The sequence below is a fragment of the Schistocerca americana genome, chromosome 7, assembly GCF_021461395.2.
Source record: "Schistocerca americana isolate TAMUIC-IGC-003095 chromosome 7, iqSchAmer2.1, whole genome shotgun sequence".
Classification (NCBI taxonomy): Eukaryota; Metazoa; Arthropoda; class Insecta; order Orthoptera; family Acrididae; genus Schistocerca; species Schistocerca americana.
The window spans coordinates 439,644,800-439,664,377 of record NC_060125.1 but is presented as its reverse complement, the minus strand read 5'-3'; positions in this window follow the sequence as shown (position 1 = coordinate 439,664,377).

Genomic DNA, 19,578 nt, shown 5'->3' with positions numbered 1-19,578 from the left:
TTGAAGTCCAAGTGCACCAGCGGAAATTTCTGCCTTGTGGCCATTAGTGTTCCGGCTACCTGCCCTGGCCGCTGACGTACAATTCAGGCAGTGTCCTTTCCTCACCGTGTTGTCGCTGTCCAACACGTGAGTGTAGTTTTGACACCTTATGCATACTTGGCTGTGGGCAGCTACACCTTTTACTTTTTGGCTTTAGAGTTCCTTGTGTACTGGTCAGGTGGAAAGCAAGTCGTCTTGTCGGTGGGTTCGTTGACTGTCTCTTGGTTGGGTTGCCGGCGGATCGGATATATTTGGGCCGACTACCTGTCTCCCCTAAGCGAACGTTAATATTTCAAGTGCAGACCGACCTCCGGAAACTTCTGAGCGCCGCTGGCTGTACTGCCTTTTCTTATCGGTGTTTGATTGCATATTTTAATGGCTCATAGCCGATTGTTTGAATTTGTATGCTTTAGGTTGGGTTTTAAAAATGGGTCTTCAGCCGTTTTAAAATTGAAAATTCCTTACTTGTCAAATCTTGCATTGTTTGGGCCTTCAACCTCAATTAAAATATATTTTTTCTTCTGGATAAAGCTTTAGGCCTTCTGCCTTTTGAAAATTTATTGTAGTTGTGTTTTTCAATCATGAGCCTTCAGCCATCTTAAAATTTAAATTCCTTACTTGTTAAATCTTAGATTGTTTGAACCTTCAGCCTCATGTTAAAAAAATTATTTAAGGATAAAGCCTTGTGCTTTCTGCCTTGTAAAAATTTATTGTGGTTGTGTTTCGAATCATGGACCTTCAGCAGTTTTAAAAGTAAAATTCCTTATTGTTAAGTCTTAGATTGTTTGGGCCTCCAGCCTCTTATGAAATATTATTTAAGGATAAAACCTTGCGCATTCTGCCTTTTGAAAATTTATTGTAGTTGTGTTTAAAATCATGGGCCTTCAACCGTTTTAAAAATTAGAGAGGTTGCGCCCTTAAGCCATAAGATTGTGTGACATATTCAGTCGATAGTTAAGCTCGGAAATTTGCTATGTAATGTTTGGGCAACTAAATAAAGTTATATCTGTTCGAGTGTAACTAACAGCTGCTCACTATTGGCCCCTTTCCACAGTCCCAACTACCTGTTATGCCCTGTGGATTTAACCAGGCGTCTCACATAACTTCTAGTTCAAATATTTCATTAACCAACATGTTATACTAGTAAGGGTTTGCTTTTCTGGAAACAGAAAAAGCAGGGCTACAAGACAATAACATTGGTTTTTCTAAGGGATGACATTAGTGGCCGAGAGACCACATCTGGAGTTGTTCGGTGCAAGTCTATCTGACGCCGCCTCGGCGACTAACGCGTCTTTGTGATGAAGATGAGATTAAATGATTAGGACACCACAAACACCCACTCCCCGAGCGAATAAAAACTCCAACTTGGCTGGGAATCTAATATGCGGTTCCAAAATCTAAAGGCAGCTACGCTAACCACTAGACTAAGGAAACAAGAAAACAAATATTGCGCCAGACGTATTGATATGTTGCTTTTAACGCTATTTTATAAATTCATCAACTAACATCGAGGTTTAAAAACATCGGTTATTATCAGCCACCGATGTGACCATGAAATACAAATCACTGTTGATGCTTTGCCAACATCGCACATCCTTATTATTACGTAACGCACCCACACTCTATTCGATAAATAACTCGACAGTGTGATCGTGCGCCAACGTTATTTAGAACACTAGTCAGATCTAAATGGGGAACATGTTCAGCTCACTGCCAGGAATTACGATTATTCCACATTCAGTTATGAAGGTTCTGATATGAAGCTTTTATTACTGAACTTGTGTAATTTGCTTCTTTCGTAAGACTGAAAAAAGCGAAAACCTACCGCATACAGTTAGGATGAGGTGTAAGGCAACGCCGGCCGCAGTGACCGAGCGGTTCTAGGCGCTTCAGTCTGGAACCGCGTGACCGCTACGGTCGCAGGTTCGAATCCTGCCTCGGGCATGGATGTGTGTAATGTCCTTAGGTTAGCTAGGTTTAAGTTGTTCTAATTTCTAGGGGACTGGTGACCACAGATGTTAAGTCCCATAGTGCTCAGAGCCATTTGTAAGACGACCTTGTTGTCTTTCCCTTATCCTCTTCAGATTATGACTACAACATATGATCGAGCAATGTTTATTAGTGGACAAAGTGATAAATCTGTAGATGAAGAATATGGTGTTTGAAATTCGGGGACGATATGGTGCTTCGACTTTGGCATGGAAAAAAGCAAGAAACGAAAGAGGATATCTAAACTACTAGAAAAGATAATGAAATGACAATGAACGTATAGAACATGAAAATAATGGCAGTAGGAGGGGCTGAAAGAATAAAAATAATAACGAATGAAGAGAAAATATAGTGCCTCAGAATCATAACTGAAAGCAACAGGAGATGCAGCAAAGACACTGGAACGCGACAGATATGGCGAAATTATCGATCTCTAATAAGAGAAGGCTGTTTAGGTTTTTATGTTGGTAACGTCACGTAGCGCTCTGTATGAAAATCACTGGCTATGCTGTGTGCAGTCTGTGGCTGGTGGGCATTGTTGGAATATTCGTTATTGTAGTGTTGGGCAGTTGGATGTGAACAGCGCGTAGCGTTGTGCAGTTGGAGGTGAGCCGCCAGCAGTGTTGGATGCGGGGAGAGAGATGGCAGAATTTTGAGAGCGGACGATCTGGACGTGTGTCCATCAGAAAGAGTAAATTTGTAATGCTGTATATCATGAACTGATATATATATGATGAGTTTTGAATATTATTAAGGTAAATACATTGTTTGTTCTCTATAAAAAAAAATGGTTCAAATGGCTCTGAGCACTATGGGACTTAACTTCTGAGGTCATCAGTCCCCTAGAACTTAGAACTACTTAAACCTAACTAACCTATGGACATCACACACATCCATGCCCGAGGCAGGATTCGAACCTGCGACCGTAGCGGTCGCGTGGCTCCAGACTGTAGTGCCTAGAACCGCTCGGCCACCCAGGACGGCTCTATCAAAATTTTTCATTGTTTTTTTATTGTTAGTCAGGGCCATTATTTTGTAGGGATTATTGAAAGTCAGATTGCGTTGCGCTAAAAATATTGTGTGTCAGTTTAGTGATGATCAGAATAAGTAAAGAGAGAAATGTCTGAGTACGTTCAGTTTTGCTCAGCTGTTTGAAAATCAAATAACGTAAGGGGTTACCAGCACAGTAATTCGTTAATTTTTCTAAGGGGACGTTCCAAAGGATACAGTGCAGCGGTATGTAATAAAGGAAAAGGTTGTTGAACGTAGCTCCCTTTGCGCTTCGAAACGTGAACCCCGAGGAGGGAGGACGGAAGACGGTAAAAGTTTTTAAAACGTCGATCTGGCGGAGAATGGATAGTGAAAAATTGGTAGAGAAACAAATGAAGAGTTGCTGAGGAGAACCTAAGAAGAAAATCAGTGGAAACAGAAAAAGAAGTTGGAGAGAGCGTGTACTAAGAAAGCATAAAGGAATTTTAAGAAACCGTTTTAGACCGCAGGGACAAGTGTTGATCCATTGGCTCTTATGAATAGTCATGAAAACAGCTGAAATCCGGGGAGCTGTTACAAGCAGAGTGTCACCATGAATCGTCGGGAACCGGTCACTGGAAGTTGTAGAGAATTTAATTTTGGAAAAATTTTGGTAATAATGTTAACTGAAACTGTATGAATGCGTCAGATAATCTGCTTTTATTAATACCATAGCACACGTGAATTCAACTTAAACCGGAAAAAACAAAGCTCAGTGTTAAGGAAGTTGTAAGCTGTACAGTGTACATACAATTTCACAATACATTCACAATAAATGTTCAAAAATGTCTCCACCGAGTTCAATGCATTTAGCTCCACGTGTATCAACAGTAAACACATCTACTTGTATAACAATCTTTGCTTCTCTGGATGTTCTGGAAAACTACTGCAGATATACGTCTAGGACATGTTTTATTAGATTCACCAGACCAAGAACAACAAAATAAATGGAAATCATGCTTTACTTTAACCTCATACAGTTTTGCGATTGCTTCATATTAGCGAAGTTGCTAAATTGCAAGCAAAATCTTTTATTAGTTGCAACTCTGTAACTAAACATTTGCGGACCTATGTTTATTTTCTTTAGTTTTACTTGAAGAATAACATACTGAAATATTTACAGATCTTCGTGAATCACTTGTATAGGGGCTATACAAGGGAAATAAATTTGAAGGCAGTATTATAGAAAGGGTAGAGAAAGCAGATGAAAATGAAACGAGATATATGATGCTGAAAGAAGAATTTATCAGAGCACTGAAAAACCTGAGTCGAAACAAGGCTCTTCGAGTCAACGACATTCTTTGAGAACTACCGATATCATTGGGAGAGCTAGCTATAACAAAGCTATTCCTCCTGATGGGCAAGATTTGAGTCAGATGAAATACTTTCAGACGTCAAGAAGAATGTGAGATTGCTATTCCAAAGAAAGCCTGTGCTGTTACGTGTGAATATTACCGAACTATCAGTTTAATAAGTCATGGTAGAAGCTGACCTCGGGTTGGATTCCGGAGAAATGTTGAAATACTCGAGACAGTACTGACCTTACGACTTATCTTAGAAGACATGTTAAGGGCAGACGTAGGCCAAAATGCCTGTTGACGTGGATACCTACAGCTATACTACAGTTAAAACGTTAAAACTTTAGACTAATATGTAGAAAATCTTGCACGATATTCTGTGCAGGTTTTGTTTGATAGTTTTCAGGGGCATTCATTTGATAAGAATTCCAATTTTTAATTACCCATGTACATATAATGTGCCTGTTCTCAAGAACTAATCAAGCATTAAAGCTAAAACTGTACAGCTTACACACCTGAATAAAATGCTTGTAAAACATGTGCAAAAGATTTTTATTTAAACTCATAGCTAAGTTCTAATTACTTTTTCAGTTTTTTGTTAACTGAGACCGCTCTATTTTCCTCATAAGCCGCGCGGGGTAGCCACGCGGTCGTGGGCGCCTTGCCACGGTTAGCGCGGCTCACCCTGTCGGAGGTTCGGTTCCTCCCTCGGGCATGTGTGTGTGTGTGTGTGTGTGTGTGTGTGTGTGTGTGTGTGTGTGTGTGTGTTGTCCTTAGCTAAGTTAATTTAAATTAGATTAAGTAGTGTGTAATCCTAGGGACCGATGACCTCAGCAGTTTGGACCCTTAGGAAGTTATCAGAAATTTCCAAAATTTTTCCTCATACAGCAGAGGAGAACTTTTCTCAGACAGTAACTAAAGAAAAAGTGCTGCACAGGATTGTCCAATAAATGGTATTTTAAGAAATGTGTCAAATTTCAGGATTTTAGCTTTTATTAATCTCGAAGAAAGCTACATTATACATGAAAAAAATCACTTGTGGCAAATCTCATTTAAAATTTTTATTTCAATTTTTAACAATATTGACATACCTCTAGTCACTAATGCTGTCCATACTCATAATCTACGTTCTCTACCTTGTCTTCCTACAGTATTCTCTGCTCCTGCCTCAACTTTTGTATGTTTTCTTCTGCTACCTGGGTTTTGTTGGTGATTCGGAGTATCTTCACCATGAACGCACCTGTATGGAAGCCAAATCTCTGCAGGCACTTAATCCCACCTACATTTCCACTGCCGGCCGGTGTGGTCTAGCGGTTCTAGGCGCTCAGTCCGGAACCGCGCTACTGCTCCGGTCGCAGGTTCGAATCCTGCCTCGGGCATTGATGTGTGTGATGTCCTTAGTTAGGTTTAAGTAGTTCTAAGTTCTAGGGGACTGATGACCAAAGATGTTAAGTCCCATAGTGCTCAGAGCCATTTGAACCAGTTTTTGCACCTCAGATGTTAAGTCCCATAGTGCTCAGAGCCATTTGAACCAGCCATACATTTCCACTGTTAAACACTAGACAGACATCGTAAGCAGTTATTTTCACAATATTCGAGGATAAAAATACTGTTTTTGGACAACACATCCAAATGAGGTGATTGTTGCTCTCATTCACATTTTATGTTTTCCCATATGCACATTTACTTAACAGTTAAGAATTAGATAGGTATCTGAAAGTTGGCTTCATAACACAGCAAATGGCGAATCATGCTTCCGGGTGTATGGCTTTCCACTAGCTTCTGCCAAAAGGTATTTACACCACGATGCGTCACAGAGGACGTGCTGAGGATTCTCATCTGTGAAAAACTCGTGGAAGAATATTCCCCACACTACGTGCTACATTGTTTTCACCTTATGTATATTGTCCCTGACGGCTTTTCCACAAAATTCTGTTATGTGTGAATTTCTTTGCCTGTCAATCTTGTAGCACTTCCCAGTGGCTTCCAATATTCTAATACCTTAGCCTTCATTTTTTTCAGAACCTTTTAGAGACATCAGTAGTCTATTTAAATTGTGTAACCGGAAAATTGACACAGAAATGTCTAGCGTAGAGAAGGTGTGGTCCACAACACGGAAAACGGGAGCGTGGCAGGCGCAGACGGCCAAAGAACTTCATTAAAATACATTTCTATGTGATTTCGATCATGAAACTTTGAGATGTCGTTCTTAATGCACCAATCCAATAAATTAAGCAATAAAAACCATTCCGAATTTTTTCATTGTTTTAGCTTACGTCTGCTCTTAAGGAAAGCTTTTGACAATCTCGGGTACAATACACTCTTTGAATTTCTGAAGGTTGCAAGTGCAAAATACGTGGAGCGAAAAGTTACTTACAACTTGTACAGAAACCAGACGGCAATCGTAAGCACCTACGGACATGGAAGGGAAGTAATGGTTGAGAAGGGAGTAAGATAGAGTTGTACCCTATCCCCGATGTTATTACACTGCATAAACAATGAAGGGAACCAATGAAAAATTTGGAGAATGAATTAAAGTTCAAGGAAAAGAAATAAAAACTTTGAGGTTTGACGATGACATTGTAATTCTGTCTTTCTGACAGCAAAGAAAATCGAAGAATTGTTGAACGGAATGGACAGTATCTTGAAAGGAGGATATAAGATGAATAGCAACAAAACCATAACAAGAGTAACAAAATGCAGCCGAATTAAATCAGGTTATGCTAACGGAATTAGATTATGAAACGATACACTAAATGAAGTAGGCGATTTTTGCTATTTGGGCAGTAAAATAACTGATGATGGCCGAAGAACGATATAAAATGCCGACTGGCAACAGGGCAGTAAAATAACTGATGATGGCCGAAGAACGATATAAAATGCCGACTGGCAACAGCAAGAAAACCGTTACTGAAAAAAGAGAAATTTGTTAACATCGTATAAATATTCATATATTATAAAAGTCGTTTCGGGAGTGGTTATTTGCAGTTTAGCTTTGTACAGAAGTGAATCATGGACAGTAACCAGCTCAGATAAGAAGAGAACAGGTGCTTTTAAAATGGGGGGGGGGGGGGGCATAGAAGAATGTAGACGATCAGGTGGGCAAATTGCCTAATTAAAGAGAACATACTGAAGAGAACTGGGGAGAAAAGAACTTTGTAGCACAGCTTGACTAAAAGAAGGGGCCGGTTACTAGGACACATTCTAAGACGTCATGGAATCATCAATTTAGTATTGGAGGAAATTGTGCGTGTGTGGGGGGAGGAGGGGGGGGGGAGAACTGTAGACGGAGACCAAGAGATAAATATAGTGAATAGGTTCAAATGAATGTAGGTTACAATAGATAAAGAGGCTGCCACAAGATAGAGCGGCATGGAGACCTATATCAAACCAGTCTTCGGACTAAAGAGCACAACTACAGCATGTGATGATCACCTCCAAAAAGTCTTATAAATCTGGGACTGGTGCATCAAGGTATAACGCTTTCCATTTACGTAGTGTATTCCGCAGTTGATTTGCGTTATTATCACGCAAAAGAAAATCATGATGTCATCACCTCGGTGCTAGGTCGAAATATTTTCTTCTTGCCCCAACAGTTTCTAGGTAGGGCGAGAGCTCATCGACTTAAACAGCGACAACGGAATGTGCGTGAGTTGCGTGGTTTTCCCGTCTAGCTAATTGCGGGCCGTGCACATGATTCAGACGGCGTGACAGTCTATTAATGTCCGCTTGCCTTGGCAGGAGCCCAGGGGGGCGTTACGAGTCACAGCGTGGACGGAGCGGGTCGGTGTCACGCGCGCCAAGTCAACATCCCAGCACCACACACAAAACACCTTGCGAAAATCGAGTACTCGCTTTCACGTTAAGCCGTTTCCGTAACCTTGCATCGCCCTGGCACAAAATTCTGACTTTGTAGCTGGCGCCACATACTCAGGATATGTCTTTGCTACGTAATTCGGAAGGTCTTGGGCAGCGTAAGCACGCCGAAATGCTTGTGGGAGAGACAACACACGTGAGGTAAAGCTAGCAAACATTTCTCGATCTTCTTTCATTCTCCCAGTAACATGCATCATTCCTAAAAGCGTCATTAGAGATAGACTACGGCTATCAAAACGTAGGTGTAAGATTGTTGTGTCTGTTACACTCGTAGTCTTTGTTTGGCATGCGCTAGCCGGCGAGTCTGGCATTCTGGGATCTCCATTGTAGAAAAAAAACACTGTGCACTTTTTTTTCTGTGACGGGAGCATTGTCGAGTCACACCCGTGTGTTCCAGTTAGGGATGGCCGATTATGAGTAAGAGTCTAGTTATTGGTCAATTAGATAATTTAATTAAGTCGATTAGTCATATCGATTAATTTATGCCAATAATCGATTAAATGTTACGACACGTCTTTACTTTTAGGTATATAAAACATTCGCCAAAAATTATTTTTTATGATAGAAAGATTTATTCTACAGAAAACAAAGCGATTTATCACATATTTCTCTTTTAGTGACTAATAATAGTAGCTCAGTGTTGTGAAGTACATAATTACCATTTTTTTTTGTAAAAATATATATCTACTTAACATCTGCTGGTAAAGCTAATTAATATCGTTGTTTTAACACATATACAGTAGTGAATATGCTAACAAGCACTAACAACTTTCTGGGAGTGAACTGAGGAGCACTTATTTACGTATTCTTTTTCCAGTGAGTTACGAACGCCTAGCTACTGCTGTGTCCGTTCGTTAAAAAATAGTCCTTTAGAAGGAACAGAAGAAGCCACTATTGTCAGCTGTTTACAAGCCAAGCTATACAGAAAAGGATACACTGCCTCATTTTCCTTCCAGAACTACAAAACAGATGATTTTTCTTTTGGTTACAGTTTGATGTCGATTAGAAACTTCAGAGACTAAATCCCGGCTATTAGCTTTTACAATGGCAGAGCTCTGCTCCTGGTGTATTGAAACTAGTGTTTCATGAACGCTCCATCTTCAAGCACTTGTGATTCTTCAACATGCTGCTTAAGAGCCACTACAGTTAGATCGCTGATATTGTCAGAAATTGTAAATAGAACGTAGCCGACACGAAATGTTCCGACTTAATGCCTAAGTTACACAGCACGTAATAGAGGACAGACTTCATTCCTTAATGAAGCTATAGACAACCTTTAAAACAAACAAAGAGATAGAGAGCGTAGACATATTCGATTATGTGAAATTAATTGGTGTGAAAGACATACCGAAGTATTCATAATCGATTAGTAGATTAATTACAATTAATCATGAACTGCAGTTAACAGCCCGTCTCTAGTTCCAGTATGTAATGAGTGGGCATGCGAGTATATCAGGGCTGGAAGCTAGAAGTGTTGCTCGGACCGTAAAGATGCGAATGGATCGTAGTAAAAATTAAAGACAATTTTGAGCGGAAGAACTGTATTAAGAAGCCGAGTGGTTAGTCATTAATAATTACATATATCGGAGTTCAGCGGAAGGAGCAAGAGTGAACCTGTCAGGTGTGATTAGGACTGAAGTAGCAGTCTCTACTAAAAGTAGGAATAGGAGTCGTTGAAAAAATTAAGATCAGATAGATAGTGACTTCTCTTGAGTGACAATTTATCAGTGTGGACTGTAAAAGTGTGGGCACGGAAGGCACAGTTAGGAAGTTTGATTGTGGGGAACCAATGAACCAAGTTCATATACATCGAGTTATCTTTTGTAACAAATCCTGGTCATGTGTAATCACCAAGTCGACAGCCATTAATTATAGACATGTCACGAGCAATTCGGCATACGGCGACTTTTCTATGTCGGACGCGATCTGTTGTAAGTCGGCTCCCTTGAAAAACTTATTGCCAAACAATAGCTACAAGGTAAAATAAGTAACATTTTAAACGGAAACGAGGCTTCATTTCTGGCAATTATTCGTTTTTTGTTAACGAGCGTCTTATGTGATTGCTGATGCGTGTCACACCATATGGTCTTACAAATAATCATGTATTGTACAGGGGACTTGAGTGAACTCATTAAGTAAATTCCTCAGTTTCTGGATAATTTCTTTTGGTTCCCCCACCCTCCACCCCGACACCACCGGCTAGTTTAGTTTCATATGTAAACGTGAAATCAGGGACTGGCCAACATCAATAGTGCTCGAGCTATCAAGATGCGAGGTGAGTATATTTATTTCAGAATAATATTGAGTCAGATAGGCAGCTCACATTACAGGCGTTTTTACAAAATATTCAGCCCGATAGTGTGACTGTACAGCATACACAAAAAGTTCATAGTCGACTAGTTTACTTCAACAGTTCTTGCCATGATGGCAATTCTAAAGAATTATAGGGTTATTACAAATGACTGAAGCGATTTTACAGATCGCGGTGCTACGTTATTTGATATATTGTCACGGGGCTTTGCACACTCATAGAAAAATTCAAAAAGCTTTTTTTTTTACATATTTTAAGTGTTCTATATGTGCCCACCTACTGATTCTGTAGGTTGTTACTCAATTCATTCCCACGTCTGGTGCCGCATATCTCTATTAATCTGTTCGAAAAAATGCGACCTCGAAGTTCTGGTAGGTTTGTTGGTAGAGGAGGTGTAAATACTAAATCTTTCACATAGCCCCAACCAAAAAAATTTGGTTGGAAGAATGTGGAGGCGACGATATGAATTGCTGATCATCAACCCCACCACAAACGATTCATTGTTTTCTCAGTTTTCTGTTTAAGAATTCACAATCATCATGAAGGAAGAAGAGTGGAGCACCGTACTGGTGGTAGATTATGTCCACACTGTCGGCCTCCAGTTGGGGCACGAATCAGTTTCCCAGCACATCCAGATACATGTGTCCTGTAACAGTATATTTTTTGAAGAAGAAGAAAAAGAGACTGTAATCTTTGAACTATGGGAATACACGGAACACATTAACTTATGGTGATAGCAAATGTGCTGCACAATAGCGTGAGGCTTCTTTCTCCTTCAGGTTCGCACATTCTGTCTGTTCACTGTGTCATTCACAAAAAAACTGTTGCTTCATCTCTAAAGATGAGTTTCTCACAAAACTCACCCTCTTCCACAAGCTGCTGCAACTGAAGTCTGCTTCATCATCAGGAGTCAGGACTTGTAGCAATTGCAGGTGGTAAGAGTTCAGCTTCAGTCGTTTCCTTGAGATCTTCCAATCGGTCGGTTGTTATTTTCAGCGCTCTGCTTGCTCTGTTCGTCGATTTCTGTGGGCTACGTGCGAAACTCGCCTTTATGGCATCAACCGTTTCCTCACTCACTGCAGGTCGAGTGGTTCATTTCCCCTCGCAGAGGTATCCTGAAGCTTTTAAACTGTGCATACCATCTCTGAACAGATTGGGACACGGTAAGTCTGTTGACTTTCGTTCGGATGTGTCCTTGCACTGGCTCGGCACACTGATGTGAATGCATTTCAAGTACAACGTACACTGTATCAGCGCCTGTCGCCATCTTGCCTAGCTGTCCACTGCTGCGCTCTCGTCTCAGAAACCTGAAGTACAGCTGCATGAGTTTTTCTTTATGAGTGATGAGTTTTGTGACATTACGTCGGTTAATATAGCTGCAGAGAATTTATAAAACTGTTTCAATCATTTATAATAACTTGTACAGGAGTGTTTCAAGCATTATTGACAAGATATTTCGGCGCAGTCGTTCAGCTGTTCGAGCATAAATGTTAATACAAATATTTTTTTTACTATAATGTATGGTGTTTCAATAATATTGATCCCATTTCTTTAAACTGTATCTCTTGCGATAATGAAGACTGAAACTTGGGTTAAATTCTGCTTTACGCATCATAACTAAAAATTTAGCTTGGCTCAGTAGGTGTTCCCTCATGCTGATAGCTCTCTGGCTGTTTGCACAATTGCGAGAACATGCTCAAAATTTCATTTTTCCACAGTACGAAGCACAACCGCTGTAAGTCTGCAGCGTTTCTTAACCATGAGCCACCTTGAAGATGGACCCGCCATAAGGGACTGATAGGTCTTGCACTTCACAATATTGATCTCCATGATCTGACGGTATGTGATTTGTTTTGTAGGGGTTCGTGCCAAACTTTATCTAAGTGCCTCCCCATCCAACAGTCTTGGGTGAACTATGACATCACATTGCAACAGCATTAATTGCAATAGCTTTAAACTAATTTTCACTTATTGTTCAGTCTTAGATGCACACTTCTAATTATATGACCTGTTTCGATCACTCTGGATGATCTTCAGATCTAAAACAAAGTAAAACTAAATAGTTGCCCATTCAGAACCGCATTTCGGAGTACTTTGTTTTATATTTGGAGATGCCCACAAGCGCCTACTCCATGGGCCCTGAGTGGGCCTGAGCCCCCTCAAAAATTCGTTTGCGGGGCGGGGGGGGGGGGGGAGGCGGAGCCCGCCCCCCCCCCCCAATAATTTAAGAAAATTATTTGTTATATTATGCTTTGTAAAATCACAAAATTATGTTGGAATTTTTTATTTTCCGTGTTCGACGATAGTTACCATTTAAAATACATTCAGTAATGAGTTAAATAATTATCACAGTAGTAAGCAGGTTAATTGAAAACGAGTGGTGTGAATCATGATAGTGTTACGCTGTTGCGGGTACACTTAGAATTTGTCCCGGTGGGCGAACCTTCTCCAGGTAAAGTGTGGCACCAGCGGTCCAGCGCTGCAGCCACGGCGACATCAAAAGGACTGGAGCAGAAGCGCCTGGAACCCTCCGCCTTGCGTCGCCTTGACGCTTCGAGACATTACGACGCCGCGGCTATATAAAGCCCACCCTGCTGTCACACTCAGTCAGTGAGGATAGTTTCGTTCAGTGCATGCTGCAGATATGTTTAGTGTTCCAACTTTAGTGTCTAGTGGACTGTTTTATATGGCTATATTTCATTCGTTTACTTTAGTCTCTTAGTGTATTGTGAATTAAGTTTGCAATGGATAAATTTGTTAGCAAAAAGGCGCACTTGGAAGTTGATGATACTGCAAGTCAGTCTACAACAGTTATTGTGCCGTCAATTGATTCATCGTCTTCAGGCGAGAACCATTCAAAGCCGAAAACTGGACAATCCGGTAAGGGAAGATCATTACAGAAGTCTTGTTTGATCAAATATACATGGCCAGAATATGAAGCATCTACCGTAAAAGTTTTCTGCAAAAGAAGGTACATTTACTTCTGTAGGGTTTTCTAACTGGAAAAAGGATTTGGAAAAATTCCATCTTCATGAAAATACGTACGTTTACGCATAAAGAAGGTGTTCTGAAACTAAATTCTATCACTAACCAAAGTTTGGCCTCCCAATTGAATGAACAGCTAGATAGTGATATGAAGAAAGGCCGTTTAGCTCTTGAGACAATTTTTACGACCACGCAATTTCTATGCCGACAAGGACTTGCAATTAGAGGGCATGAAAATGCAAACTCAATTTTTTTTCAATTGTTGGAACTCCGAAAATATGACATACCTGACTTTAAAGATTGGTAAGGGCGTTCGGGGTATAAGTGGACATCCCACGATATTCAAAACGATATCATTGATCTACTAGGAAAGTCCATGTTGAGAAAGGTATTGGCTTCAATCAACAAGACTGAACATTTTTCTATTGTGGTAGACGAAACAAGTGATTCTTCGATTCATGAACAAGTGTCATTTTGTATTTGTACTGTTGATGATTCCTTAATCATCAACGAAGACTTTATTGGCTTATATGAGACCCCCAACACTGAATCACAAACTATGTTTAGTATTTTAAAAGGCGTTTTTGCTCGTCTTGATTTATCAGTGGATAACTTAGAGGACAGTGGTGCCTCGAATATGAGAGGTAAGTTCAAAGGACTAAAAAAGTTAGTTTTGGATATACACCCAAAAGCACGTTATGTGTACTGCACTACCCACAGTTCAGATTTGGCAGTTGTAGACAGTCTCCGCCATCTTACGTCTATGAGGGATATTATGGCTTTAGCCAAGGACTTAATAAACACCATAAGGGAATCCAACAAAAGGATGGGACTTTTCAGAAGCATACGCTGCGAGAGCGCCAACGACAAAACTGGTCTAGGACCCCTTTGCCCGACTCAATGACCTATGCAAGCTTCTAGTATCTTGATAATATTGAAAAACTTTGAAGAACTTCTAGAGTTTTTTGAAACATTTTTTGCATAGGACTAGCAGAGGCAGGTTACAAATGTGCAGGCTACCTTGAATCAATGTTACAATTCAAGACTTATTTCTTTTTACGTCTTTATTTCCACGCAATGAACCGAGCAGAGGATGTCAATGAAAAAATTCAATGCCCTCATCTAAGTGTTGCTGATCTAGAAAAAAATATATGACAGCTTGATTTGTATATTGAATGGAAGACGTGATAATTTTGAACGCTTTTGGGAATTGTGTTTAAAAGAAAAACCTTCACTAGTTGATGATCCTTCGCTTCCTCGGAATCGAAATATACCAAAAAAGTATTAGAACAACGAAGCCAGCTCACCGCACACTTTCAAAACCCCAAAGGAATACTACAAAGCTATTTACATTGAAGTTTGTGAAACAGTGCAGTCGTGCATTACTGAGCGGTTTGCTTCAACTGGACTCACACAGGTCATTGCAGTTGAACAAGAGTGCTCGCTTTTAGTAAACGGAGGTTGAACAAATTTGGAAAAATCAACTGAGTTTTTCAAAAATGACCAGGACATTGAGAGACTGCGCTTACACTTGAATCTGTTAGCCGATATCGCTAATGAAAAATAAGTGGTCTTAAAAAACATGCGTGATGTAAGAAAGGACATTACACAAGAGCCAGCAGTTGGAGAAATGTGATGTGAAGTAGCATTAAGCTTCTCCAAGTAGTTCCAACCACGACAACAACAGCAGAACGGACTTCTGAAGTCATATCTCCGATCAACAATGGGACAGAAGTGATTGAACAACTTGACTCTTCTTCAAGCCCACCGAGATGTTTTGGATGAATTGGAAATCGACCATTCATTAACGACTTCATATTCAGTAATCCAGTCAGACGGTCGACAATTGCACCTTTCTAAAGACACTCTACCCCTAATAATGGCATTTAGAGTAATATTAAAAATCTTTATAAAATAGAGAATTAAATACATACATGATGTCAAAATTTCAATTTCGAATTATTGGTACTAGTTTATTACTGTATTACTATGTTACTATAGTACTGTAACAGTTATTTTCAAATACTTAAATATTTTTAGGTTGTGAGACCCGATTAAAACCCGCTATTTACATACTTTTCGACTGAAAGTATTAGGCATACTGTATTAACTTTATTAACTGTATTAAAGCATAAAGCATTAATTTGGAGATATTGTTTTTATTTAATGAACCGTGAGCCTAATTCAAAGTAAACTTAAATTAGTTATTTCACTTATTAATCAAAGTGCTATTACTGTGCGAAAGTAATATTTTATGTTTTATTCTTATAATGATAGTTTAGGATTTAGTTAAACATAATTTCAGCCTTTCCAGAGCTATATATTCACTGCTCTCTAATAGTCTATAAGCATGATTGTTGTTGCAAATTAAATTAGCTTTTCACGAAAACACCGTGCGTGTTTGTTTTGTTTCGTTTTTCAAACCCAAAAAATTTGCCAGACTTGTCGTGTTTACCGAAGTGTCGAGTTATCGAGAGTCCAGTTTTCGGGGTTCTAATGTTGATCATATGACTCTAATATGCTTAAAAAACTTTAAAACTCACTATTTTTCTTCTAAAATTTAGAAAATTTCCCAGGGCAAGACCCCCAGTGAGGGCCCCAAATATTTTTTATAACTCGGCGCCACTGAAGACGCCCCAAGTGATAGAAACATGTCGTACAATTTAAAATGTATAATGAGACTGAAGAATAAATTAGAATTATGTTAGGCCTAAGTATCGATGCAGTTGCTGTTTCTCTCGAGACGAATATGTTGGCTATAGTGAAAATTGCAGTAACTCCACGAATGCTCGCGAAATTATGGGTTTAGTTTGATTATCGTCTAGATGTCCGTCATGGCTCCGGTGGAAGGTATACTAGACATATGTGAAACGTAAATGAAAACTTCGATGCTAAATATACCAGTAACAAGTACGCCAAGGTTGTATGTGTATGCATATAAAAGATATACACTTGTAAAATCGGATGGTTCTTTAGAAAATAAGTACTTGTAGTCCTAGGCGTGAGTTAAAATTCACCCAAGATTCTGTCTTCATTTATATTGAAGATATTAGCTTGTAAAATCTGATGAGTTTTTTGCAAAGACCCTGCATTAAATATACACGCTGACCTTCGTTAGAAGGAGAAGCGCACGATAATATTAATCAACTCATTAAACGTGTCAGAGAGAATGATAATTTAATTACACTGGTGTGAAGTATCTAAGGACGCAAATAACTGTCTTCTGATGTGTCACACCAAGCAACGTAGCTCGGTGCAACTTGTTAGCACACACAGAAAGAACTGCTACAATATAATACAAAAGAGAACTGAAAGATACACAATGACAAGAACAGAAATGACACTTTTACTCAAAGACAATAATTACACTGAACTCACTGCGATTCATGATGATTCCCTGGACATTGCAAAAGGTAGGACATGGTTCTCCACAGGCTGTTTTATTACCGCGGACGGAAATTCAAGTTCTGCAACGTACTCCCCCGCTGGTCAAAAGGTTGGTAAAGAGCTCTTGTGGTAGAGTGTTTCATTCCTCTACCAGTGCGGTTGACAATTGCTGGATTATCGTTGGTACATTGAATGCGCTGCAATACGTCCCTCCAACGCTTTCCAGATATTCTAGATGGGATTTACCAACGGCGCAATTGCGTGGGAGTAGCTGGAAGACCTATAATCTTATTAAGAAAATATTAGCAGCTCTGCCATTCCGTGTTTAACAAAGGGGTGCCGGACCGCTTTATTTGAGACTGAAATAATGACAGAGTAATTTGGAGGCATAGGACTTTGAAATCCCCGAACCAAGCGTTCGAGTAGATAAGGTTCTTAGATATTTTAGCCGCTCAATTTGCACTAACAGCACTGACAGTCTCTTTGTAATCAGTATATGGCAACAATCCCAAAGACAATCTAAAGCTGTAATAAGAAACATTGATAAGTATTTAATGTAGAGGTGATTAATGTTAATTCCCCCCCCATGAACCATGGACCTTGCCGTTGGTAGGGAGACTTGCTTGCCTCAACGCTACAGATAGCCGTACCGTAGGTGCAACCACAACGGAGGGGTATCTGTTGAGAGGCCAGACAAACGTGTGGTTCCTGAAGAGGGGCAGCAGCCTTTTCAGTAGTTGCAGGGGCAACAGTCTGGATGATTGACTGAACTGGCCTTGTAACACTAACCAAAATGACCTTGCTGTTCTGGTACTGCGAACGGCTGAAAGCAAGGGGAAACTACAGCCGTAATTTTTCCCGAGGGCATGCAGCTTTACTGTATGATTAAATGATGATGGCGTCCTCTTGGGTAAAATATTCCGGAGGTAAAATACTCCCACATTCGGATCTCCGGGCGGGGACTACTCAAGAGAACGTCGTTATCAGGAGAAAGAGAACTGGCGTTCTACGGATCGCAGCGTGGAATGTCAGATCCCTTAATCGGGCAGGTAGGTTAGAAAATTTAGATAGGGAAATGGATAGGTTAAAGTTAGATATAGTGGGAATTAGTGATGTTCGGTGGCAGGAGGAACAAGACTTTTGGTCAGGTGAATACAGGGTTATAAATACAAAATCAAGTAGGGGTAATGCAGGAGTAGGTCTAATAATGAATAAAAAAATAGGAGTGCGGGTAAGCTACTACAAACAGCATAGGGAACGCATTATTGTGGCCAAGATAGACACGAATCCCACGTCTACTACGGTAGTACAAGTTTATATGCCAACTACCTCTGCAGGTCATGAAGAAATTGATGAAATGTATGAGGAGATAAAAGAAATTATTCAGGTAGTAAAGGGAGATGAAAATTTAATAGTCATGGGTGACTGGAATTCGAGTGTAGGAAAAGGAAGAGAAGAAAACATAGTAGGTGAATATGGATTGGGGCCAAGAAATGAAAGAGGAAGCCGTCTGGTAGAATTTTGCGCAGAGCATAACTTAATCATACCCAACACTTGGTTCAAGAATCATGAAAGAAGGTTGTACAGGGTGTTACAAAAAGGCACGGCCAAACTTTCAGGAAACATTCCTCACACACAAAGAAAGAAAATATGTTATGTGGACATGTGTCCGGAAACGCTTACTTTCCATGTTAGAGCTCATTTTATTACTTCTCTTCAAATTACATTAATCATGGAATGGAAAAACACAGCAACAGAACGTACCAGCGTGACTTCAAACACTTTGTTACAGGAAATGTTCAAAATGTCCTCCGTTAGCGAGGATACATGCATCCACTCTCCGTCGCATGGAATCCCTGATGCGCTGATGCGGCCCTGGAGAATGGCGAATTGTATCACAGCCGTCCACAATACGAGCACGAAGAGTCTCTACATTTGGTACCGGGATTGCGTAGACAAGAGCTTTCAAATGCCCTCATAAATGAAAGTCAAGAGAGTTGAGGTCAGGAGAGCGTGGAGGCCATGGAATTGGTCCGCCTCTACCAATCCATCGGTCACCGAATCTGTTGTTGAGAAGCGTACGAACTCTTCGACTGAAATGTGCAGGAGCTCCATCGTGCACGAGCCACATGTTGTGTAGTACTTGTAAAGGCACATCTTCTAGCAGCACAGGCAGAGTATCCGGTATGAAATCATGATAACGTGCTCCATTGAGCGTAGGTGGGAGAACATGGGGCCCAATCAAGACATCACCAACAATGCCTGCCCAAACGTTCACAGAAAGCTGTGTTGATGACGTGATTGCACAATTGCGTGCGGATTCTCATCGGCCCACACATGTTGATTGTGAAAATTTACAATTTGATCACGTTGGAATGAAGAGAACACTTGCACTGAAATGAGGATTGACACATTGTTGGATGAACCATTCGCAGAAGTGTACCCGTAGAGGCCAATCAGCTGCTGATAGTGCCTGCACACGCTGCACATGGTACGGAAACAACTAGTTCTCCCGTAACACTCTCCATATAGTGACGTGGTCAACGTTTCCTTGTACAGCAGCAACTTCTCTGACGATGACATTAGGGTTATCGTCAACTGAACGAAGAATTACCTCGTCCATTGCAGGTGTCCTCGTCGTTCAACGTCTTTCCCAGTCGCGAG